Source organism: Erythrolamprus reginae, chromosome 6 (genome assembly GCF_031021105.1).
Source record: "Erythrolamprus reginae isolate rEryReg1 chromosome 6, rEryReg1.hap1, whole genome shotgun sequence".
NCBI lineage: Eukaryota > Metazoa > Chordata > Lepidosauria > Squamata > Dipsadidae > Erythrolamprus > Erythrolamprus reginae.
In genome coordinates, this window is record NC_091955.1 from 23,509,995 (window position 1) to 23,535,655 (window position 25,661).

The window sequence follows — 25,661 nt, forward strand, 5'->3', positions numbered from 1 at the left end:
TGGGGAAAAGCAGGGAAGATACCAGCGCGCTGTGACTCCAATCGAAGCAAGGTTTGGGCTGCTGCGTGTATTGAATTTGTAAAGAAGTGTGCATGCTATTCTTTGTTATGTTAGCCCATGGGCGACAGTGGCTTAAGAGTAATTTATTTATTTATTTTATTTTATTTGTCAATCAAGTTTGGGAGAACAAAAAGCAATGGGTGGAAACTAACAAGGAGAGAAGTCAATAACTACTTCAGCTTCAACTGCAACAACACAAGAGCACGCAACAAATTCAAACTTAATATTAATCGCTCCAAGCTTGACTTTAACAATCGAGTTATCGAAGCGTGGAACTCATTACCGGACTCAGTAGTGTCAACCCCTAACCCCCAAGATTTCTCCCTTAGACTATCCACGATTGACCTCTCCAGGTTCCTAAGAGGTCAGTAAGGGGCGTACGTAAGTGCACTAGCCTGCCTTTCGTCCCCTGTCCAATTGTCTCTCCTTATCTCATATATCATATATCTTTTCTTCCTTCATATATCTTCTCTATTTTTATATCTTCTCTTTATATATAATACTTCATGTCTAGTCTCTTCAATATGTATTGTGTATTGAACTAACTAACTAACTGACTAACTAAATAATAAATAAATAAAGTAAGTAAGTAAGTAAGTTACTTAAAACTAAGGAGACATTTCCTGACACTCAGAACGGTTGATCAGTGGAACAGCCTGCCTCCATACGTTGTAATTGCCCCAACACTGGAAGTTTTTAAGCAGATGTTGGGTAACCATCTGTCTGAAGTAGTGTAGGGTTTCCTGCCTAAGCAGGGGGTTGGACTAGAAGACCTCCAAGGTCCCTTCCAACTCTGTTATTGTTATTTTTGTTATTATAGGATAGGTGGTTATATAAACATGACATAGAAAGTAATGATACGAAAAGACATTAAGACAATAAGACAGGGACAGTAGGCGCTTATGCACGCCCCTTACAGACCTCTTAGAAAAGGGGGAGGTCAACTATAGACAACCTAAGGTTGAAGATTTTGGGCTTGGAGGAAGAAGCAGGAGAGTCAGGTAGTGAATTCCAGGCGTTGATCACTCTATTGCTGAAGTCGTATTTTCTGCAGTCTAGTTTGGAGCGGTTTAAATTTAGTTTGAATCTGTTGCGTGCTCGTGTGTTGTTGTGGTTGAAGGTGAAGTAGTCATTAACAGGAAGGACAATTTGGTATATGATTTTAATGTTGTATTGCATTTGATTCATTACTAAATAATGTAGTGTTTGCGTAGAAGATATTACGAATAATGCAAGCAGGGGCAAAAAAGGTCATTTTCTTTTCTCTGGCACTTTATAAATTTCTTGTGGAATCCATTCTTTGTTTTTCTATGTAGCTCATGCTTCGCTGACTTGGTTTTCTATAGAGCCCAGCTATGGCTATATTTGTTCGCCCCTCCCATCATCTTCTTTTGAATTTCATTGGGATTCAAAACATCATTGGAATATTGATGTGTATTCTCAGGTAATCATCTCAATAATTTAGCACCGTTTAAGCACACTCTCATTTGGATGCGGCTTTCAACAGATTTGATATTTTTCACCTCTGCAGTGTCTAGTGTCATTACTGCCACGCTGGGCATCCTTATAGCAGACCAACATGTGTATGGAGAAGAAGCCACAAGGATGCCCTAGGGCAGTGATGGCGAACCTATGGCACGGGTCCCACAGGTGGCACGCGGAGCCATATCTGCTGGCACACGAGCCATTGCCCTAGCTCAGCTCCAGCACGCGTGTGTGCACTAGCCAGCTGATTTTTGGCTCCCACAGAGGCTCTGAGAGGGCATTTTCGGCTTCTGGAAGGCTGCAGGGGAGCCTCTGGAGCCTGGAGAGGGTGGAAAACAGGCCTACCGGGCCCACCACAAGTTGGGAAACGGTCTGTTTCTTGCCTCCAGAGGGTCTCCGGGAGGCAGGGGAGGCAATTTTCTCCCTCCCCAGGCACTGAATTACGGGTGTAGGCACTTGTGTAGGCGCAATAGTATGTGTGCATGGGCTTTTGGCACCCGAGAGAAAAAAGGTTCACCCTCACTGCCCTAAGGCAATGATGGCCAATGTTTTTCTTCTTGTGTGCCAAAAATGGGAGTGCATGTGGGCGTGTGCCGGCACACAACTTACCCCCCACATGTGCCACACTGCGCATGCATGCGTCCCCAGGCTTTTCTGAAGCCTCTGGGGTGCGAAAAACAGCCCAAGGCAAATTGAAAGTCCATTTTCCCGAACTTTTGGTTTGCCCTTGGCCCATTTTTCCCACTCCGGAGGCTTTAGAGAACTTCCTGAAGCCCAGGGAGGGCAAAATGGCCTTCCCCAAGGCTGAAAAACATCTGGCCAACGTAGGCATCTGCACTGGAGCTGACATAGGTCAACGCCTCGCGTGCCCTCAGATATGGCTCCGCGTGCCACTTGTCACACACGTGCCATAGGTTCGCCATCGTGGCCCTAGGTATAAAATCCCTGACTCCATTTTAACTATGCAACAACCCTGCAAGAAATGGGAGCTTTGGGGCTGAAATGCATAATCGGCCCAAGTCACTTAGCTGCCTTGCTTAGCAATGGAGCCTGGCTCATCCTCCTCATTACCAGAGTTGGTCGAGGACCACTCACAACATTCATCACTGCAGTTAAGTTAGCCACACAATTCTTAAGTGATTCTAGCTTCCGCATTGACTTTGCGCATCAGAAGGTTGCAAATATGTTTGTCTCTGGGGACCATCTAGCTAGCACCTACCTGATTTGTAAATAGATACTGTATGTGTTTCAGTGCAGTTCCTCTTTTGGCCTTCTACTATCAACGTTGCTTATAGCTGGATTCCTCTCTCCCTCTCCCCTCCCCTTCCAGGTTAAACTGTTAAGTCTCAACTTGGATGACCATGCAAGTGCACTGCCAGATTTGCCCTCTATTAAAAAGGTTAAGGAATCAAGTCAGATCTACAAGTTTGAAGACTTTATTCAAAGCATATAGTTTTTCTTGAAAACATCCAGATACTCCTGGAGTCTTGCCTTGTAAACTTGATCTTCTATATTTGATTTTGAAGGTCCATCAACTGATCCTATAGAGGAGACTGTAACAGATCCGGCATCAGGTTCAGGTTTAGCTGAAAAACAAGAGTATTTATATTATTTTATATATTATTCATCAGAACTATATTTCTATCATGCAGATTAGTTTATTGGTCAGCAGGATTATATTTTTATGTTCTAAAAATAAGTTCCTAAAACTTTCACTGTGGCCACATTTAGGTTCTAAAACGGTTGTCAAACTCGCATTGTCATGTGACATATCGTGACTTTTCCCCACTTCCCTAAACTGGGCAGGGGCGGTGTCAGCAAGTGACGCATCCGGTCCGTGGATTGCGAGTTTGACAGCCCTGCTCTAAAATGTAAATGATGAGGTGCAGTGTCTAAAAATTTCAGTATTAGTATAATTTTCTTGGTGGGGTGGGGAAACAAAGCAAACAGCAGAACATGTTTCAAATTGTTAGCATATAATTTGCTATTTACCTTGGTCCAGTTTCCTTGTCATATTTTTTTCTAATTCTATCCGCATCTGAAATGGCGCACGCCTGGGGATCGGCACACTCCCTGGCACTGCCTGCCATTTCTGCCAAACAAAAGGGAAGGAAAGGGTCGGTTCCACCCTCCACACCGCAGGCAGCCCGGCCTTCTGGGCTGCTCCCTCCCTCCACCACAACACAACAAACCTGTGTTGCCCTTGGCAATCACTTTGATTCCCGGGCCTCTGAAACGGCGGCATCATCTCATTCTTCCTTGGCGCCATCCACGATGAAAAAAGGAGCTCGTCGGTGCTGGCTGCTCTTGCTTGCAGCCAGGCGGCAAGAAGGGGTGAGCTGAGCGGCTTACAGGCCTTTAAAAAGGCCGCACGCTCACACCACGTCCCTTCCGGCCACGTGAGGCTGCGTGGAGGATGCTGCTGCGCGAGACCTCCAGTCAACCAGGAAATCGGTGGCAGTGGTATGACCTTCCATTTTGACCCCTAAAATGAGGGAGGGAGAGTGAAAAGGAAGGAGAGGGAGATCGCATCGCGCCGTCCCCCCCAACTCTCATCCCCTGTCCTGTGGAAGGCTGCAAGAACTTCCCATCTCAGCTTCTCTTGTCTCTCTTGTCCTTTTCCTCCCCAATGTCACAGCCTGCCTCTATGTCTTCCTCCTCACCATCCCTTTTGCAGCCTTTGGTGGTCATTTTTCTTTTCTTTTCTTTTTTCACTTTATTTTCCATTGGAATAACCCTCTCTGCTCAAGCTCATCACCTCGAGGTTCGACTACTGTAATGCTCTCTCCATGGGGCTACCTTTGAAAAGTGTTCGGAAACTTCAGATCGTGCAGAATGCAGCTGCGAGAGCAGTCATGGGTTTACCTAGGTATGCCCATGTTTCGCCATCACTCCGCAGTCTGCATTGGTTGCCGATCAATTCCCGGTCACAATTCAAAGTGTTGGTTATGACCTTTAAAGCCCTTCATGGCATTGGACCAGAATACCCCCGAGACCGCCTCCTGCCGCACGAATCCCAGCAACCGATTAGGTCCCACAGAGTGGGCCTTCTCCAGGTCCCATCAACTAAACAATGTCGGTTGGCGGGCCCCAGGGGAAGAGCCTTCTCTGTGGCGGCCCCGACTCTCTGGAACCAACTCCCCCCGGAGATTAGAACTGCCCCTACTCTCCCTGCCTTCCGTAAAGTTCTTAAAACCCACCTTTGCCGTCAGGCATGGGGGAACTGAAACATCTCCCCCGGGCATGTACAATTTATGTATGGTATGTTTGTGTGTGTGCTTGTTAGTATATTGGGGTTCTTTTTAAACTTTTTTAAATATTTAAATTTATTTGGATTTGTTTGATTTGTTTATGCCTTGTTGTGAGCCGCTCCGAGTCCGCGGAGAGGGGCGGCATACAAATCTAAATAATAAATAAATAAATAAATAAAGCTCCTCCCGCACAGGGAAGGATGCACCAATTCGCTGGATGGTGGTTTAATATGACTCTTCATGATGAGTTAAATGCAGCAATAAACTCCATCCTTCCTCCGTTTTTTTCATTGTCTATCTTTGTTCGAAAAACCCCTTTGGAGTCTGCAATGCCAAAGGGTTTTTTGTTCTCCACCCGGCCTCTGTTCCCCTTTATCTCAAGCCCAGACGAAGAGGATGCTTTTCTTTTTCGTCTTTTTGAAGGAAACACTTGGGATCTCCCAGATGGAAGAATTGAAATACAGTGTTCCCTCGATTTTCGCGGGGGATGCGTTCCGAGACCGCCCGCGAAAGTCGAATTTCCGCGAAGTAGAGATGCGGAAGTAAATACACTATTATTGGCTATGAACAGTATCCCAAGCCTTCCCTTAACACTTTAAACCCCTAAATTGCAATTTCCCATTCCCTTAGCAACCATTTAGATTATTACTCACCATGTTTATTTATTAAAGTTTATTTAAAAAAATATTTATTAAAGGCAGATGAAAGTTTGGCGATGACATATGACGTCATCGGGCAGGAAAAACCGTGGTATAGGGAAAAAACCCGCAAAGTATTTTTTAATTAATATTTTTGAAAAACCGTGGTATAGACTTTTCGCGAAGTTCGAACCCGTGAAAATCGAGGGAACACTGTAAAGCTGCCAGGCGTTCCGTCAAATCTCTCCTTGCCTTCTTTGAAGGAGGGGGGTGTGTGACAAACTTTCTGCCAAGAATTCCCAACCCTGTCTTTGATTTCTTTTTTTTTTATTCTCTATTTGCTCCAGATATTTCTTTCCAGCCCTAACCAAGTGCTACTAATATACCCAAGCTCGTTCATTGTTATTCTCTGCGAAGAATGTTTTCCAAGCCCTAAGTCTTTGCCGGGTTTTTTCCATTAATCTACTTGCTCATACGGTTTCTTTCCAGGTGCTAATGATGTTCCCAGCTCTTACTTGCTTGCAAGCTGTTAACGAAGCTGTTACTCTCTCAAAATATTTTTAAGCCCTTAACCAGGGGATAAAATAATGTGCTGAAGCTCACCATAGTAAGGATGCTAGCTAGATGAATACCTGATAAGCAGATTCTTTTCCCTATTTTCCTCCCCCAAAATTAAGGTGCGTCCTATATTCCAGTGCGTATTAGATTCCAAAAAAACGGAATATAAAACTTTACCTTCTTTATTTTTAGGACGAGCACCAAGTCTATATCTCTTTTTTCTTGAATGATGTCGAGAATATTTCTTAACAAGGTTCTTGAAGCTAAATGGAAAAAAAATACTTTATTCAATATTGACAGATTTTAATAAAGCGAAATTAATATCAACACAGAGGAACGATGTTAAATAAAAAGCAATAATTTAGTTATTTGCCTGCTACTTTAACATCCTGCTAATATGTTATCTAATCTTAATCCATGTTATACGTTTTATTTTGATATGACAATGAAAAGACAAATGTTTCAGCTTACGTGGAATCACCACTAGCCATAGCATAATCTTTTGTTGACTTTCCGCTTTTATCTTTATGGTCAACATTCAATCCATGAGAACTTGCATCCAGTCGTATCTATTAAACACAGCATCAATCAATAGTGGAGTACTGAAAAAGAAGAACACCTTCTCAATTACTGCATATAAACAAACCTTCACTAATACATTAACATCCTGCATTTACTCAGCATTAATTCTGTTATGTCCAGAAGTTTCCACAAAATTCTGTAATGGGGTAAAGTTTTAAACATGAGTTGTTAAGCAGGATTCACTATTTATAATAAGAGTTGTTTACCTGCTTCTCATTGGCTGCTGTGTTTTGGCGCCAAAAGAGCTGTCAGGCGTCGCTTGTTGCCGGGCGAAACTGTATAAATAGAAGTGCCTCTGGTCTTGCGCGTCTTCTGCCGAGCACGCGCCAGAGTGAAAGTGTTTTCGCAGCTTGTTAGTCTCCTGCTGAGAATAAAGAATTGAAGTTAGAAACCGTGTTTCTCGGTCATTTCACTGGCGACGAGGGTCTAGAGGTGATTTTTTCTTTACGGAAAAATCATTATGGCAACCCCTTCGATCATCCAGCCGCCTGAACTGTTTGACCCTGAGAGGTCAACTTGGACTGCCTATATGGCCAAATTTGAAATTTTTCTCGAAGCCGCCGGCATGAAAGATGCGGACGATGGCGGGAAAAGAGCTTTATTTCTCAATTATTGCGGCAAATTTTTGATTTGGCCGGTACTTTGACCGACCCGGAACCTGCTAATTCAGTGCCATGGCAAACTTTGAGGGAAAAGTTGGCAACTCATTTTAAGCCAACTAAACCTGCAAGGGTTTTCAGACACCAGTTCTCCCGAATGGCTCAAGCCGAAGGAGAAACTATTAACCAGTTTGCCACGCGCCTCAGAACTATATTAGCCAAGTGTCAATTTGAAAATCCTGAGGCAAGGTTGACAGATGCCATTATCTTTGGTATGAGAAATGTGTCCATCAGGAACAAACTGCTTGCAGCTGACGACTCTTCGCTACAGGATGTAATTAAGGCTGCTCAGACAGCAGAAGTTGCGGAAGCCGCTGCAGCTGAATTGAAGTCTAATGACAAGCTGACTACTGTGTGCAAAATTGCTGAGGCTCCGCGTGCCCCTGTCAATCATCCACATGACTACAACTCATCTGATTTCGACACATATGAGGACCACTGCTGCCAACTTCGAGGACCACCTGCCAGACAACCTCGTCCACCTTTGCAAGCCTGTGCCAGATGCCGGGGTCAACATCCACGGTCCAGATGTCCCTTCAAGGACGCCTTCTGCCGCCGCTGCGAGAAACGAGGCCACATTGCCGCCGTCTGCCGAGCCACCCTGCCCGATGACATCCCCTTCAATCAGGACCTGCTGCCTACCTTTCCTGCTCAACGGTTCTACCGCCCATTCAGGCAACAAGGACGAGGGAACCGGAGGCCATGGAACAACCGAGGTAACCGCACACACACAGACTGTGGCACCTATCCACCAGCCCCTAATAAAATTGTTGTTCCTCTTTTGCTAAATCGGCAACCATGCCACATGGAGCTGGATACGGGCTCCAAATTTACCTTAATGCCGTGGCAGAAACTGAGACTTTATATACCTGAATTGTCACGGGACTCTTTGCAACCGCTGGACATTACAATCAAGGACTTCCAGGGGCACCCGATCAGGGTTTTGGGAAGCACTAGAGTGCCTATAACGTTTAAGAATGTTCACCATCTGTTACCTATTCTGATTGTTGAGGGGGCTAATCATTCCCTTTTGGGTCTAAATTGGATGGCTCCCTTAGGGTTAGCTGTTACAGGTCTTCACAAACTGACTTATCTGAAGGTACCTGATTTTGTACAAGAATTTCCTGAGGTTTTTAAGGACGGGTTAGGTACTTATAAGGGCCCCCCAATTTCTTTCTCTTTAAATCCTGCTGTTCCCCCCCTTCAATTAAAACCTCGCAGGGTACCGCTACCACTAATGGATAAATTGGATGCCCAGTTACAAAAACTCCAGGGTCAGGGGATCTTGGTTCCTGTCGAACATGCCCCATGGGAAACCCCGATTGTAACCCCCCTAAAGCCTGACGGATCCCTGAGGGTTTGTGCAGATTATAAATCTACCCTCAATAAGGCGTTATAGCACAACTCGTATCCGATACCTGTAGTGCAGCAGTTGCTGCATACCCTGGGGTCTGGAAAAATCTTTGCAAGGCTGGACCTCGCACAGGCATACCAGCAGTTGCCCGTGGACGATGCCACAGCCCTGGCGCAAACAATTGTGACACACAGAGGCGCCTTTAAATGTACATGGCTGCAATTTGGCATTAGCATGGCCCCGGGTATCTTCCAGAGGCTCATGGAATGCTTACTTTGGGGAATTAGGGGAGTGGGCCCCTATTTTGACGATATATTAATTTGTGGGGACACTCCAGACCAGTTGCACTGCAGAATCCGACAAGTTCTGACTCGATTACAAGCTAAAGGCTTACGGCTTAAACCAGAAAAGTGTGTGTGGGGAACTCCCTCGGTGGATTTTTTAGGGTTCAGAATAGATGAAGCAGGGATACATCCCACTGAGGAGAAGATTAGAGCCATTAAGGATGCCCCTGCCCCCACCTGTAAGACGGAGCTGCAAGCCTTTCTAGGGCTATTGAATTTTTATTCTGTTTTTTTGAAACAGAAAGCCTCCGCAGCTGAGCCGCTTCATCGACTTCTCCACAAGGGAGCGCCTTGGGAATGGGGTGAGACAGAACGACAGGCTTTTAATGCTGTTAAAGACCTCTTAACATTGCAAAGTGTAGTGGTCCAGTACAGTTCTACGTTGCCCCTTAGGCTTACATGCGATGCATCCCCGTATGGGGTGGGTGGGGTCCTAGCCCATGTATTACCTAATGGCCAAGAAGCACCAGTGGCCTACTTTTCAAGAACGTTGTCCCTAGCAGAACGCAATTATGCACAAATAGATAGAGAAGCATTGGCATTGGTGGCTGGGGTGAAAAAATTTCACAACTACTTATTGGGGAGACCATTCCAATTGGTCACGGACCATAAACCTTTGTTAGGTTTGCTAGCCACCGGGCGGCCAACCCCTCCTTTTATGTCCCCCCGCATGTCCAGATGGGCTATTTTTTTGGCAGGCTACGATTATATCCTTGTACATAAGGGGGGCTCCCTGATTAATCATGCAGATGGGCTGAGTCGCTGTCCATTGGGGCAGAGGATGGAGGACCCAGCCCCTGCAGGGGATGTCCTCCTCATTGACTTAGGCACACCATCCCTTGTTACTGCTAAAGAGGTGGCCATTGAAACTAAACAGGACCAGGTGTTAGGGAAAGTCCTGCAGTACATTCTGAAAGGGTGGCCACCAAATGGGGAAGACCCCTCAGTGGGTGAATATAAAACTAAGAGGTTGGAACTCTCAGTAATGCACGACTGTATTTTGTGGGGTGACAAGGTGGTTATCCCCACTGCTCTTAGGCCACAGGTCATGCAAATGCTGCATCAAGGGCACCCAGGGGTGGTCAGAATGAAAGCCTTGGCCAGAGGATACTTATGGTGGCCAGGGTTGGACAAGGGAATTGAAGACTGGGTTGCCACATGTAGCCCATGTCAGGAAACAAGGCCAAATCCCCCCAAAACCACCCCTGCACAGTGGGACACTCCCCAGGGGCCATGGTCAAAGGTGCATATTGACCTGGCTGGGCCAGTGGGCACCAATATGTTTTTGATTGTAGTGGACGCATACTCCAAATGGTTAGATATAATTTTGTTAGGGTCCACCACATCTACAGCTGTGATACATGCCCTAAGGAAACTGTTTTCTACTCATGGGTGTCCAGATGTCCTGGTCTCGGACAATGGGCCCCAATTTACTTCTAGGCAACTAGAGATGTTCTTAGCCCACCTGGGGGTCAGACATGCCTTGGTATCACCCCACGCAGCCTGGGCTAATGGTATGGCGGAGAGGTATGTCCGTGTGGCCAAGGAGGCCATCAAGAGGTCATCACCAGGGGATATACAGGAAAGACTGGATACTTTCCTACTCACACAGCACATCACGCCAAGCCTAACAACTCATAAGAGCCCCGCCGAGCTGCTCATGGGGAGAAGGTTGAGATCTCCCTTAGATAGGCTGCACCCCTCTTATGTAAAATTGAAGCCTGAGAATGTAACAACCCCTGAGCGCTCAGTGTTTATGGGTCAAAACGTATATGTCAAAAATTTTGACAGGGGCAGACAGTGGGAGAGTGGAATAGTGACCGATCAAACAGGTCCTAAAACTTATATGATTAAACTGTGTGATGGCCACCTCTGGAAGAGGCACATAGATCATATATGGGGGAGACTGGAAGCAGCCAGTATAAGGGAAAATATGGCTAACACAAGTAATGGGGTCTCTACTCCTTCACGCCCCACAGGGAGTTATACCAGACCTAGCAGAAACCAGGAAAAAATAGACTGGGACTTACCTGGGTTCAGTGACCACTCCAGCGCTGCCCCAGCTCTGCCATGTTCCAGCCGTGGAAACTCTGTGCCAACAGGACCCGAGGAACCATCCTCTTCTGTGGACACCCAGGTCCTGAACGAGCCTCGCCAGTCGGAGTGAACACCAAGGACGCCGGCCCCTTTGGACGACTTTATTACTTGTTTGTCTGAATAAACATCTGTAAAAACCAGCCAGAAGGGGGAGGGGTGTTATGTCCAGAAGTTTCCACAAAATTCTGTAATGGGGTAAAGTTTTAAACATGAGTTGTTAAGCAGGATTCACTATTTATAATAAGAGTTGTTTACCTGCTTCTCATTGGCTGCTGTGTTTTGGTGCCAATCTTGGAGAGCTGTCAGGCGTCGCTTGTTGCCGGGCGAAACTGTATAAATAGAAGTGCCTCCGGTCTTACGCGTCTTCTGCCGAGCACGCGCCAGAGTGAAAGTGTTTTCGCGGCTTGTTAGTCTCCTGCTTAGAATAAAGAATTGAAGTTAGAAACCGTGTTTCTCAGTCATTTCAAATTCCTCTTGCAAAAAAGACGGGAGCTTTCACATTATACAAAACTCCATTCATTCATTCATTCATTCATTCATTCATTCATTCATTCATTCATTCAATACATTTATTTAATGTATTGCATCTCATAAATGGACTATATATTTCCGAACTTCCGGTTGGCCAGTTTGGCTGTTTTTCGACATCCCCAGGCTTCAGGAGTTCGCATGCACGGAGAGCAGCAGAGGGGAGGGTACATGCACGTGGAGGTGTTTTTTGCATGCGTCTAGAGAGGGCTTGGGCACGCACAGGCACATTAGCGTGTGCATAGCCACCCTTTTGGCACGCAAACCAAAAGAGGTTCGCCATCACTGGTCTTGGCCATCTAACCATTGAAGCACAGCATCTTTTATATTAAAAATAATCAGTCTCTTGTAATCTCTTGTAATCCAGTAAAATTAATTATTCCAATTGTTCCCTAGAATTGTCATTTTTATTTCCTTAAGTTATAAAATTTGTAGAATTTTCTATTTTCATCTCATGGAGAATTCTTATTCAGAGTTTATTAACATTCTCAAATGGATTTTGTTGCATGTCTTGTTTTGAAAAAACTTCTAGAGATAGGTTGTTTCCCAAAAAATGGCACAATTGTCACGATTGATTCAAAGTCTCAACTCATTATCTGATGGATTTCTTCTAAACATCATATTAATCATGCTTATTTCCCACTTGCATTTAAACTTTCTTGTTCTTTGTAATGTACATGCCAAATCAAAGTTAATTCGGGGCTAGAAAGATGTAGATCATTCATTATATTATTTCCATGATGTTTTAATTCAGTAATCTGTCCTGAACTTGCCTATAGTGCTCGACTTTAGAAACTCAATAATTACAGAGCCAGATCCGGATATTAGGATTGCCCCCACCCTCCTTGCCTTTGGTAAACTCCTTAAAACCCACCTCTGCCGTCAGGCATGGGGGAATTGAGACTACTCAATTAAATAAAAAGCAATAACTTAGTTGTTTGCCTGCTACTTTAACACCCTGCTAGTATGTTATCTAATCTTAATCTATGTTATGCTTTTTATTTTCACATGACAATGAAAAGACAAATGTTTCAGCTTACGTGGAATCACCTCTAGCCATAGCATGATCTTGTTGACTGTCCGCTTTTATCTTTATGGTCAGCATTTGATCCATGAGAACTTGCATCCAGTCTTATCTATTAAAACCAGCAGCAATCAATAGTGGAGTACTGAAAAAGAAGAACACCTTCTCAATTACTGCATATAAACAAACCTTCACTAATACGTTAACATCCAGCATTACTCAGCATTATTTCCTCTTGCAAAAAAGACGGGAGCTTTCACATTATGCAAAACTCCATTCATTCATTCATTCATTCATTCATTCATTCATTCATTCATTCATTCATTCATTCATTCATTACATTTATTTAATGTATTGCATCTCATAAATGGACTATATACTGTATGAACATTTAATCTAGATTAGTAAACATAATAAAAAATAAATGTTAAAAAGATCTATGTTTAACTACCAATGTCTAGGCCTGTGAGAGCGAACGTATGACATGCGGAGCCATATCAGAAATGCACCCCATGCGTTGCCCTATGTCAGCTCCAGTGCGCATGTGCAGGCTGGCCAGCTGATTTTCGGTCTTCTTTTCTGATGTTTTCACTCTCCCCGAGCTTCAGGGAAGCCTTCTGGAGCCTGGGGAAGGTGAAAAATGGCCCAAAGGCCCAACCGGAAGTTCATTTCTGAACTTCCGGTTGACCAGTTTGGCTATTTTTCAACATCCCCAGGCTTCAGGAGTTCGCATGCACGGAGAGCAGCAGAGGGGACTGTACATGCACGTGGAGGTGTTGTGTGCATGCGTGGGGAGAGGGCTTGGGCATGCACAGGCACATTAGCGTGTGCATATCCACCCTTTTTTTATTTTATTTATTTATTTATTCTTTGTCCAATATACAATACATATGGAAGAGAATAGACATTAAGTAATATATATGACGATAGAAAGTAAAAAGAAGAGAAGTAGATGGGAGGGAGAGGGTATATATAAGAGATAAGGAGAGAATATATATAGATATAGATATATAGATATAGATAAGGAGAGAATATATATGACATATGAGATAAGGAAAGACAATTGGACGGGACGATAGGCACATCAGTGCACTTATATACGCCCCTTACTGGCCTCTTAGGAACCTGGAGAGGTCAATCGTGGAGAGTCTAAGGGAGAAGTGTTGGGGGTTGGGAGTTGACACTATCGAGTCCGGTAATGAGTTCCACGCTTCGACAACTCAATTGTTAAAGTCATATTTTTTACAGTCAAGTTTGGAGCGGTTAATATTAAGTTTGAATATGTTGTGTGCTCTTGTGTTGTTGCGGTTGAAGCTTTTGGCACGCAAACCAAGAAAGTTTCGCCATCACTGGTCCTGGCCATCTAACCACTGAAACACAGCATCTTTTATATTAAAAATAATCAGATACTGGACCAGTATATGCTTTCAGCTTAAATCCAGTTATGATGTGATTTACCATCTGATATGAGACCCTGCAGTCACACTGAGTGGTGGATATGTACTATTTATAGAGTCTTGGTAGATGCCGTGTGAGGTCTGAATCCTGTTCAGGATTTTCCACTGCGGCAGTTTAAAGCCTGGCGCCTTGTTTTGCGGGGTCATTTATATGACTGCCTATGTCTGCAAATGTGTGACTCATTTGGCTTTCCAGTGGGAATTGATGTTAAAGTTGTTGGGCTGATGTGCAAGTGCCAGTGGGGTCTTCCTAGATTTGTATCTTCTGGCTGTTAAATTAGGAAGTTCAGAATTAGGTCCCACAGAGTGGGCCTTCTCCGGGTCCCGTCAACTAAACAATGTTGGTTGGTGGGCCCCAGGGGAAGAGCCTTCTCTGTGGCGGCACCGACTCTCTGGAAGCAACTCCCGCCAGAGATTAGAACTGCCCCTACTCTCCCTGCCTTCCGTAAACTCCTTAAAACCCACCTCTGCCGTCATGCATGGGGGAATTGAAACACCTCCCCCGGGCATGTTTAATTTATGCATGGTATGTTTGTGTGTGCGTCTGTTAGTATGTGGGGTTCTTTTAAATCTTGTATAAATTTTAAAGTTTTCTGATTATTATGATTTGTTCTATCTTGTTGTGAGCCGCCCCGAGTCTTCGGAGAGGGGCAGCATACAAATCTAAATAAAATCAAATCAAAAAATCAAATGCACTGGTAGGAGTAACTTATTCTTAATTTTTCTATATTCTCTCATTTATGCATCTTGCCTTCATAAAGATGACAGGGTGATGGAAGCCAGAAATGTGGAGTGGTTTTAATACTTCTCCAATGCACTTGCAAGGAGAGTCCAACGTGGGTAATTCTCCAGTCTCATTGGAGGGACTGAGTTTTAATTTAAATATTATGCAGGCACCGCCCCCTAGCCCCCCAGTCATGAAAACTCAGTCGCAGTAAAGGGACCTTTTTGAGTTTTCTCTTCAGAAGTGTTAGTATTAAAAATACCTTGGTAGGTTTGTGTACTAATGCTTTTCTTCTTCCTTTTTCTTTTGTCTTTTTCTGCAGGTTACTTTGGATCTGGCTCCCTCCCTTACAACAGTGAACTAGGCCCTCCGTGGGTTCTAGTTACTGGTTTGTCGCGCCCTGCTCCCCCCTGTTTTGTCTTCCACTAAATCGAGCGTTGAATCGACCGTGGGGGGGGGGGAATTGATATCAGGGCGACCGGGTTCCCGGCCTCCGAGGTCGCTCCCGCGGTTGGAGGCGGTTGCCGTCGGGAGGGGCCTGCCCCTCCCGACGAATACACCAGAGCCGAAGATGGGAGGCGACCATGCGAATGCTGAATAGGCAGCTGGGGCGGCGATCGTGAAATCAAGCTGAGCCTCGGCAGGGGAAGAGGCGGTGGCGCCACAGCGAGCGAAGGCGAGGGGCGCGCAGGGAGCTGCCGGAAAGGAGGCTGGTGAAGGAGGGCGCAGCTCCGGCCGCTCGCCTCGGAGCCGATCGGCCTCGCTGGCCGCTTGCAGCTGAGCCTCGGCAGGGGAAGCGGCCAGCGAGGCCGATCGGCTCTGAGGCGAGCGGCCGGAGCTGCGCCCTCCTTCACCAGCCTCCTTTCCGGCAGCTCCCTGCGCGCCCCTCACCTTCGCTCGCCGAGGCTCAGCTGCAAGCGGCCAGCGAGGCCAATCGGCTCCAAGGCGAGCGGAAAGGAGGCGGGCAAAGGAGGGCGCAGCTCCGGCCGCTCGCCTCGGAGCCGATCGGCCTCGCAGGTCGCTTGCAGCTGAGCCTCGGCAGGGGAAGCGGCCAGCGAGGCCGATCGGCTTCAAGGCGAGCGGCCGGAGCTGCGCCCTCCTTCACCAGCCTCCTTTCCGGCAGCTCCCTGCGCGCCCCTCGCCTTCGCTCGCCGTGGCGCCACCGCCTCTTCCCCTGCCGAGGCTCAGCTGCAAGCGGCCAGCGAGGCCAATCGGCTCCGAGGCGAGCGGAAAGGAGGCGGGCGAAGAGGGCGCAGCTCCGGCCGCTCACCTCGGAGCCGATCGGCCTCGCTGGCTGCTTGCAGCTGAGCCTCGGCAGGGGAAGAGGCGGTGGCGCCACGGCGAGCGAAGGCGAGGGGCGCGCAGGGAGCTGCCGGAAAGGAGGCTGGTGAAGGAGGGCGCAGCTCCGGCCGCTCGCCTCGGAGCCGATCGGCCTCGCTGGCCGCTTGCAGCTGAGCCTCGGCAGGGGAAGCGGCCAGCGAGGCCGATCGGCTCTGAGGCGAGCGGCCGGAGCTGCGCCCTCCTTCACCAGCCTCCTTTCCGGCAGCTCCCTGCGCGCCCCTCACCTTCGCTCGCCGCGGCGCCACCGCCTCTTCCCCTGCCGAGGCTCAGCTGCAAGCGGCCAGCGAGGCCGATCGGCTCCGAGGCGAGCGGAAAGGAGGCGGGCGAAGGAGGGCGCAGCTCCGGCCGCTCGCCTTGGAGCCGATCGGCCTCACTGGCCGCTTGCAGCTGAGCCTCGGCAGGGGAAGAGGCGGTGGCGCCGCGGCGAGCGAAGGCGAGGGGCGCGCGGGGAGCTTGGAAGCAATGTCATCGCCCCCCCCGCAATACCCCCGTGTTTCCCCGAAAGTAAGACATATGTCTTACTTTCGGGGTATGGCTTATATAAGCCGACCCCCCTGAAACCCCCCATATGTCTTACAATCGGGGGGGTCTTACTATCGGGGAAACACGGTAGTAGTTTTAGGACAAGTAACTAGCAGGTTCTCTCCAGGAACATCTTTATGAAGAAAGCTCCCAGAGGTATCTGTTAGCTTAAGAATAGGTGTGTATGATTAAAAACAATTGTTTGGTTCTAATAGTTTCTATAATTTCTGAGACGGTAACATTTCATCAGAGTCTTTCCTAATTTGAATACACTTTAGGTGTCGAGACTTCCACGTTCACGCTTCTCGCACATTGCTGAAGAGCCTAAGAATTAAGTCCATGAATTTGGAATACGAAGACTGACGAAGGCCACCTATCATGCCAAGAAGTAATCTTTAATATTAAAATTGGGTGTGGACATACAAAGGCAGGAGTATCATCTTATACTCATGTATATAATAAAGGTTATTATTTTGTTTTTATATAATGAATCATAGATTGGGAAAAACATATTAGAAAAGAAAATCCTGTACTTTGGTGACAAGTGTTGAAAAGTGTTCGGAAACTTCAGATCGTGCAGAATGCAGCTGCGAGAGCAATCATGGGCTTTCCTAAATATGCCTATGTTACTCCAACACTCCGCAGTCTGCATTGGTTGCCGATCAGTTTCCGGTCACAATTCAAAGTGTTGGTTATGACCTATAAAGCCCTTCATGGCACCGGACCAGATTACCCCAGGAACCGCCTTCTGCTGCACGAATCCCAGCGACCAGTTAGGTCCCACAGAGTGGGTCTTCTCCGGGTCCCATCAACCAAACAATGTCGCTTGGCGGGACCCAGAGGAAGAGCCTTCTCTGTGGTGGCCCCGACCCTCTGGAACCAACTCCCCCCAGAGATTAGAATTGCCCCCACCCTCCCCTGCCTTTCGTAAACTGCTTAAAGCCCACCTTTGCCACCAGGCATGGGGGAACTGAGATACACTCTCCCCCTGTATGTATGGGGTTTTTTTATATAATGGGTATTTAACTGTTTTTTTATTATTGGATTTTGTTATTTACTGTTTACTGCTGTTGTTAATAGTTTCTATAATTTCTGAGAAGGTAACACTTCATCAGAGTCTTTCCTAATTTGAATACACTTTAGGTGTACAGACTTCCACTATCACACTTCTCGCAAATTCCACATTGCTGAGGAGCCTAAGAATAACTGTATTTTTCAGAGTATGACATATTGGAGTATTACTGCTGTTGTTAGCCGCCCCGAGTCTGCGGAGAGGGGCGGCATACAAATCCAAATAATAAATAAATGAATAAATGAATAAATATGTATGTATGTATGTATGTATGTATGTATGTATGTATGTATGTATGACAGGAAACATAAGAAAGTAGTATGCCTTCATGGTTTAATATACAGAAAATCATAGAAATAAAGGTGAAAGCTCTATTACTCTATCTATAAATTTAATTACTACACAGAAGCAAAAGCCCCTTTCGATACCATTTTTGTTCCAAACCGAGAGCTTTTAGTTTTCCTTTACATATACATCATTGAGCGTTCCATAATCCACAACAGAATACAAATTTAATGGTACAGGATTAATATTCTTTCATTTCATTTTAATGATAAGTAGTATTAAATGTGTTTTTAGTTTCAGAAATGTTGAAATTTCTTTCGGCCACATAATACAAAGAAATACCAATATTTAAAGGAACTTTGCATACATACCTTGCTTTTACTTTCAATTTCTTTGATGGCTTTTGCATCTATAGGTTGCCGTCCTATAATAAAATGTATTTGTAATTATTATAATTTGTTAGTTGGTTTGCACAAACCTTTCCAAGATATGTTTGACTTAAAATGACACTGGATATAGAGAAACATTGTTCCACAGTGAAGGCGCATTTTGCATATTATCAAATAAAACATTCCCAGCATGGCAAGTGAACCTAGTATATAAAGAATAAAGTTATTTATCGAAAACTCAATGGTATTCATCTGTTAATTTTCTACTCAAATTTGTTAGTTTTACAAAGCATTAAAAATATAGAGGTGGATTAATATTTTGCATATGTCTAAAATCTAGTACCATTTATTTTTGCCTAATTCTACTTCTGAATCCCGTGGAGAGTCTGTGTACTTCTCTTCATCTTTGTCATCACTCAAAGTTGATTTAACTATAAACTAAAATAGTAAATTGTGCCAATTCAAATTTGAAAAGTATTATTATTATTTTATTATTATTTATTAGATTTGTATGCCGCGGCAAGATGCGCGTATCAGGCTTACTTGATTGCATCAGCGGAATCCTGCCCGGCCGTTCTATTTAGGGTGACCCACTCCCTTCTGAATCAGGGGGGAGTTGGGGAGCCCTTGCAGAGCAGTGCCGAGGAGTTTAACTCATTTTTCTCTGATAAAGTCGCTTGGATCCGTGCGGACCTCGACTCCAATTGGATAGCAGTGTCGGCTGACAACGAGTCAGTCGAGATGACTGGGGCCCATCCTTGTCCACCGGTCTGGGAGGAGTTTGACTTGTTGACACCTGGTGAAGTAGACAAGGTCATTGGAGCTGTGAGTTTGGCCACCTGCTTACTGGATCCGTGTCCCTCTTGGTTTCGGCCAGCCGAGAGGTTGGTTTCGGCCAGCCGAGAGGTGACACGCAGCTGGGTCCAGGAGATTGTCAACGCTTCTTTGGGGAGGGGGTCCTTCCCGGCTCCAATACCATCGACCATGGTAGCCTTCTGCACTGGCTGGAGGGGTTAGGAGTGGGAGACACTGTTCTTCAGTGGTTCTCCTCCTACCTCTCAGATTGGTCGCAGTCGGTGTTAGTGGGGGGTCAGATGTCGACCCCTAGGTCTGTCCCTTGTGGGGTGCCTCAGGGGTCAGTCCTCTCCCCCCTGCTATTTAATATCTATATGAAACCGCTGGGTGAGATCATCCAAGGGCATGGGGTGACGTATCATCAGTATGCTTATGATACCCAGTTATACCTTTCCACCCCATGTCCAGTCAGCGAAGCAGTGCAAGTGATGTGCCGGTGCCTGGAGGATGTTGGGGTCTGGATGGGTGTCAACAAGCTCAAACTCAACCCTGACAAGATGGAGTGGCTGTGGGTTTTGCCTCCCAAGGATAATTCCATCTGTCCATCCATTACACTGGGGGGGGGAATTATTGCCCCCCTCGGAAAGGGTCGGCAACTTGGGCATCCTCCTTGATCCACAGCTAACATTGGAACATCATCTTTTGGCTCTGGCGAGGAGGGCATTTGCCCTGGTGCACCAGTTGCGGCCCTATTTGGACAGGGAGTCATTGCTCACAGTTGCTCATGCCCTCATCACCTCGAGGTTCAACTACTGCAACTATAATGCATAAATTGTGAAGTAACTTTATTATTGCTAATTTGCTAATTTGCATGTGATGCAGAGTAGTTAATATAACATACCTTTTATATAGTTAATATAACATACCTTTTGGTGTGATATTCACAGGTTCCACAAAAATAATATTTTTTTTATCCTGTTCCCCTTTTGAAGGTTTCTCCTAACAGAAAGAATAAAATTCAGTCTTTATTATATATAGCAATTGAAAATAGTAATGTCCTGTTATTACTTTAAAAATGGGACATTCCGTGTCAAGTGGACCAGTGGTCCCCTCCTTACCATCTCAGATTTTGATGAAATTTGGCACATAGTTTCTTTATGATATAAAACTATGCTGTGCAAAAGTTTAGTTCAAAAGACTAAAAATTGGGAGTTCTAGGAGACCTCAAGTAAAGGGTTGCAAAATGATGAGTTGGCAAAAATGACATTTTGGGCAAACTTCCAGAAGCTGTAAACACGGCAGTTTCAGTAGTATGGTGAAGATATTTGGAGAACCTGCACACCTTCTAAGGCTTTATAAACTGGCAAAACCCCATGTACCTAGTCCTCTTACCTTTTCCATGGTTCAGGCTCAAACTTTGCAAAAAAATCCTGAAAAATGAATTTACAGCAATCTTCAGGCTGTTGTAGTTTCAAAGCTACTTGGCCTTTCAGGTCGATTTTTGGCAGGTGTACTAAGTAGACAGCTGCAATGAGGACTTCCAATTTGCAGCACTTTCCTTCAAGTTGTTGAAAAAATATAAGAGTTCAAAGTTGGTACTTAAGAGTTTTGGCCAAATTATGGCTATCTTTGATGCCCTGTTTGATCCTGTGGGAAAGCTTCAATCCTCTTCCATTTAGCATCATTAGAAAGAGCAGATTCTCTTCTTTAGGAATATAGTGTTTTAATTTTGGTGTCTCTTCATATAAGGATTGAAAAAAATCTTCCCAACTGTTTGCGGGCAGTCTGTGATTTCTACACTGCACCCTTGATACAAGTGCAGTAAAAGTGATTCTTTTTTCAATAACTAGCATTTTTTTAAAAAAATAAAGAACACAAGATGTTATAAGACTGTGTTCAAAAATATTAAAAAACAGGAATGTTTGTTAGGATATGGAAGGGTGAGGCCAGGTTTCAAATAAGGATCTGAAAAAGTGGGGGGGGGGGGGGTGTTTGTCAATATTGTTGCATGATAGAGGATATGTATGTTTTTCTGTTGTGTCGTGCGGTATACCCAAATACGGGAGAGAGCATACTGCTTTATTTTGCCTTTCAGCCCACTCCAGGGGCCATCCAGACACCCAAGCATGTTTTCCAAACTTACAAAGAACTGATAAAGAAATAAAGGGGGTTCATCCTATTCAATGGAATTAGGGCTGGAGTGCAGAAGAGCAAGTGAAAGCACATACTTAGAGAATGGAAACAATTTCGGAATTATTGGTGTTAGAGCAGTTTTATACCACAATATTTAAATTACAATTTTATGTAATCTACATCATATGCTTGGGTGCTTATTAGTATGAAAGTGAATAAGGATGCATTTGCTATTGAACAATCTGTTGCCAATTTCTTCTTTGGACTCAGCTCTGTGGCTGCTTGCATAGGTTTTGCTAGAGTGCAAAATATGGGCTTAACTGCTGTTTACATTGTTTACTAGAGGAATTATTTTTAATATTTTAATCTCTTTTCCTGTAGAATGCGTATTGATGGAGTTTGAATAATCTGCTCTCCCTGCTATCTTTTGTGAAACTAGAACAAAAAGCAAAGCATTTGTTTCAATCAGAACACAAAAAAAGTTTTTTCAAAACTGATTTCAAATTAATCCCCACAATAGTGACACAATGAAGCAGGAGCAATGACGGTGTACATGCCAGGCAGGTCTTTGTGAGAGGAAATTTTCTCTCAAGTACCACTGCACCTAAGTTATTTAAATTTTGAATTTGTAATGTTAATTATCAATTCTAGTCTGGTATCGAATTGATATCTACAGTGTACTTCTTTTAGCAGCACAAGAACTCAATCTAATTGAGTATTACTATTACTATGCTAAAAACCTTACAAGATGTCAATTTCACACTTCTGTTCTGTTGCTGCTAGAAGAATTTATTTAGTTGTGCTGCACAGAAAAGTAAAAGAAACAGCTCCAGTGGAAACTCATAAAATTTAATCTGGAAGCTAGAATCTGCCAAGTTTAAGCAGGGTAGTGTTAGGACAAGTAACTAACAGGTTCTCTTCAGGAACATGTTTATGAATAAAGCTCCAAGAGGTAATTTTAGCTCAAGAATAGGTGCATATGATTAAAAACAATTATTTGGTTCTAATAGTTTCTATAATTTCTGAGAAGGTAACACTTCATCAGAGTCTTTCCTAATTTGAATACACTTTAGGTGTACAGACTTCCACTATCACACTTCTCGCAAATTCCACATTGCTGAGGAGCCTAAGAATAACTGTATTTTTCAGAGTATGACATATTGGAGTATTACTGCTGTTGTTAGCCGCCCCGAGTCTGCGGAGAGGGGCGGCATACAAATCCAAATAATTAATAAATAAATAAATAAATAAATAAATAAATAAATAAATAAGTATGTATGTATGTATGTATGTATGTATGTATGTATGTATGTATGTATGTATGTATGTATGACAGGAAACATAAGAAAGTAGTATGCCTTCATGGTTTAATATACAGAAAATCATAAAATAAAGGTGAAAGCTCTATTACTCTATCTATAAATTTAATTACTACACAGAAGCAAAAGCCCCTTTCGATGCCATTTTTGTTCCAAACCGAGAGCTTTTAGTTTTCCTTTACATATACATCATTGAGCGTTCCATAATCCACAACAGAATACAAATTTAATGGTACAGGATTAATATTCTTTCATTTCATTTTAATGATAAGTAGTATTAAATGTGTTTTTAGTTTCAGAAATGTTGAAATTTCTTTCGGCCACATAATACAAAGAAATACCAATATTTAAAGGAACTTTGCATACATACCTTGCTTTTACTTTCAATTTCTTTGATGGCTTTTGCATCTATATATTGCCGTCCTATAATAAAATGTATTTGTAATTATTATAATTTGTTAGTTGGTTTGCACAAACCTTTCCAAGATATGTTTGACTTAAAATGACACTGGATATAGAGAAACATTGTTCCACAGTGAAGGCGCATTTTGCATATTATCAAATAAAAAATTCCCAGCATGGCAAGTGAACCTAGTATATAAAGAATAAAGTTATTTATCGAAAGCTCAATGGTATTCACCTGTTAATTTTCTACTCAAATTTGTTAGTTTTACAAAGCATTAAAAATATAGAGGTGGATTAATATTTTGCATATGTCTAAAATCTAGTACCATTTATTTTTGCCTAATTCTACTTCTGAATCCCGTGGAGAGTCTGTGTACTTCTCTTCATCTTTGTCATCACTCAAAGTTGATTTAACTATAAACTAAAATAGTAAATTGTGCCAATTCAAATTTGAAAAGTATTATTATTATTTTATTATTATTTATTAGATTTGTATGCCGCGGCAAGATGCGCGTATCAGGCTTACTTGATTGCATCAGCGGAATCCTGCCCGGCCGTTCTATTTAGGGTGACCCACTCCCTTCTGAATCAGGGGGGAGTTGGGGAGCCCTTGCAGAGCAGTGCCGAGGAGTTTAACTCATTTTTCTCTGATAAAGTCGCTTGGATCCGTGCGGACCTCGACTCCAATTGGATAGCAGTGTCGGCTGACAACGAGTCAGTCGAGATGACTGGGGCCCATCCTTGTCCACCGGTCTGGGAGGAGTTTGACTTGTTGACACCTGGTGAAGTAGACAAGGTCATTGGAGCTGTGAGTTTGGCCACCTGCTTACTGGATCCGTGTCCCTCTTGGTTTCGGCCAGCCGAGAGGTTGGTTTCGGCCAGCCGAGAGGTGACACGCAGCTGGGTCCAGGAGATTGTCAACGCTTCTTTGGGGAGGGGGTCCTTCCCGGCTCCAATACCATCGACCATGGTAGCCTTCTGCACTGGCTGGAGGGATTAGGAGTGGGAGACACTGTTCTTCAGTGGTTCTCCTCCTACCTCTCAGATTGGTCGCAGTCGGTGTTAGTGGGGGGTCAGATGTCGACCCCTAGGTCTGTCCCTTGTGGGGTGCCTCAGGGGTCAGTCCTCTCCCCCCTGCTATTTAATATCTATATGAAACCGCTGGGTGAGATCATCCAAGGGCATGGGGTGACGTATCATCAGTATGCGATACCCAGTTATACCTTTCCACCCCATGTCCAGTCAGCGAAGCAGTGCAAGTGATGTGCCGGTGCCTGGAGGATGTTGGGGTCTGGATGGGTGTCAACAAGCTCAAACTCAACCCTGACAAGATGGAGTGGCTGTGGGTTTTGCCTCCCAAGGATAATTCCATCTGTCCATCCATTACACTGGGGGGGGGAATTATTGCCCCCCTCGGAAAGGGTCGGCAACTTGGGCATCCTCCTTGATCCACAGCTAACATTGGAACATCATCTTTTGGCTCTGGCGAGGAGGGCATTTGCCCTGGTGCACCAGTTGCGGCCCTATTTGGACAGGGAGTCATTGCTCACAGTTGCTCATGCCCTCATCACCTCGAGGTTCAACTACTGCAACTATAATGCATAAATTGTGAAGTAACTTTATTATTGCTAATTTGCTAACTTGCATGTGATGCAGAGTAGTTAATATAACATACCTTTTATATAGTTAATATAACATACCTTTTGGTGTGATATTCACAGGTTCCACAAAAATAATATTTTTTTTATCCTGTTCCCCTTTTGAAGGTTTCTCCTAACAGAAAGAATAAAATTCAGTCTTTATTATATATAGCAATTGAAAATAGTAATGTCCTGTTATTACTTTAAAAATGGGACATTCCGTGTCAAGTGGACCAGTGGTCCCCTCCTTACCATCTCAGATTTTGATGAAATTTGGCACATAGTTTCTTTATGATATAAAACTATGCTGTGCAAAAGTTTAGTTCAAAAGACTAAAAATTGGGAATTCTAGGAGACCTCAAGTAAAGGGTTGCAAAATGATGAGTTGGCAAAAATGACATTTTGGGCAAACTTCCAGAAGCTGTAAACACGGCAGTTTCAGTAGTATGGTGAAGATATTTGGAGAACCTGCACACCTTCTAAGGCTTTATAAACTGGCAAAACCCCATGTACCTAGTCCTCTTACCTTTTCCATGGTTCAGGCTCAAACTTTGCAAAAAAAATCCTGAAAAATGAATTTACAGCAATCTTCAGGCTGTTGTAGTTTCAAAGCTACTTGGCCTTTCAGGTCGATTTTTGGCAGGTGTACTAAGTAGACAGCTGCAATGAGGACTTCCAATTTGCAGCACTTTCCTTCAAGTTGTTGAAAAAATATAAGAGTTCAAAGTTGGTACTTAAGAGTTTTGGCCAAATTATGGCTATCTTTGATGCCCTGTTTGATCCTGTGGGAAAGCTTCAATCCTCTTCCATTTAGCATCATTAGAAAGAGCAGATTCTCTTCTTTAGGAATATAGTGTTTTAATTTTGGTGTCTCTTCATATAAGGATTGAAAAAAATCTTCCCAACTGTTTGCGGGCAGTCTGTGATTTCTACACTGCACCCTTGATACAAGTGCAGTAAAAGTGATTCTTTTTTCAATAAGTAGCATTTTTTTAAAAA

The 25,661-nt window shown here is 44.3% G+C and overlaps 1 protein-coding gene and 3 long non-coding RNA genes across 4 annotated transcripts in view; 1 reads left to right on the forward strand and 3 right to left on the reverse strand.

Moving 5' to 3' along the window:
- The first annotated feature begins 3 nt into the window (after window positions 1-3).
- Window positions 4-11,460, forward strand: LOC139169370 (uncharacterized). The gene is made up of 3 exons (XR_011559462.1): window positions 4-51; window positions 1,407-1,504; window positions 10,911-11,460. It is a non-coding gene; the product is annotated as an uncharacterized lncRNA (long non-coding RNA).
- Window positions 2,966-6,810, reverse strand: LOC139169365 (uncharacterized). The gene is made up of 6 exons (XR_011559458.1): window positions 6,781-6,810; window positions 6,464-6,594; window positions 6,170-6,255; window positions 3,738-4,030; window positions 3,538-3,637; window positions 2,966-3,131 (listed from the first exon to the last, which is right to left on the reverse strand). It is a non-coding gene; the product is annotated as an uncharacterized lncRNA (long non-coding RNA).
- LOC139169366 (uncharacterized) lies at window positions 6,868-20,143 on the reverse strand. Its single transcript, XR_011559459.1, has 6 exons — window positions 20,092-20,143; window positions 18,353-18,405; window positions 12,597-12,725; window positions 11,284-11,443; window positions 10,962-11,156; window positions 6,868-6,938 (listed from the first exon to the last, which is right to left on the reverse strand). It is a non-coding gene; the product is annotated as an uncharacterized lncRNA (long non-coding RNA).
- A 2,843-nt stretch (window positions 20,144-22,986) lies between these two features.
- Window positions 22,987-25,661, reverse strand: part of LOC139169362 (polyamine deacetylase HDAC10-like) — a 70,933-nt gene continuing 68,258 nt past the window's right edge. The window contains exons 23-24 of the transcript XR_011559455.1: window positions 24,723-24,795; window positions 22,987-23,040 (exon numbers count right to left, since the gene is read on the reverse strand). The gene's annotated coding sequence lies outside the window, so the exon portion shown is untranslated. The remainder of the gene's footprint in view (window positions 23,041-24,722; window positions 24,796-25,661) is intronic.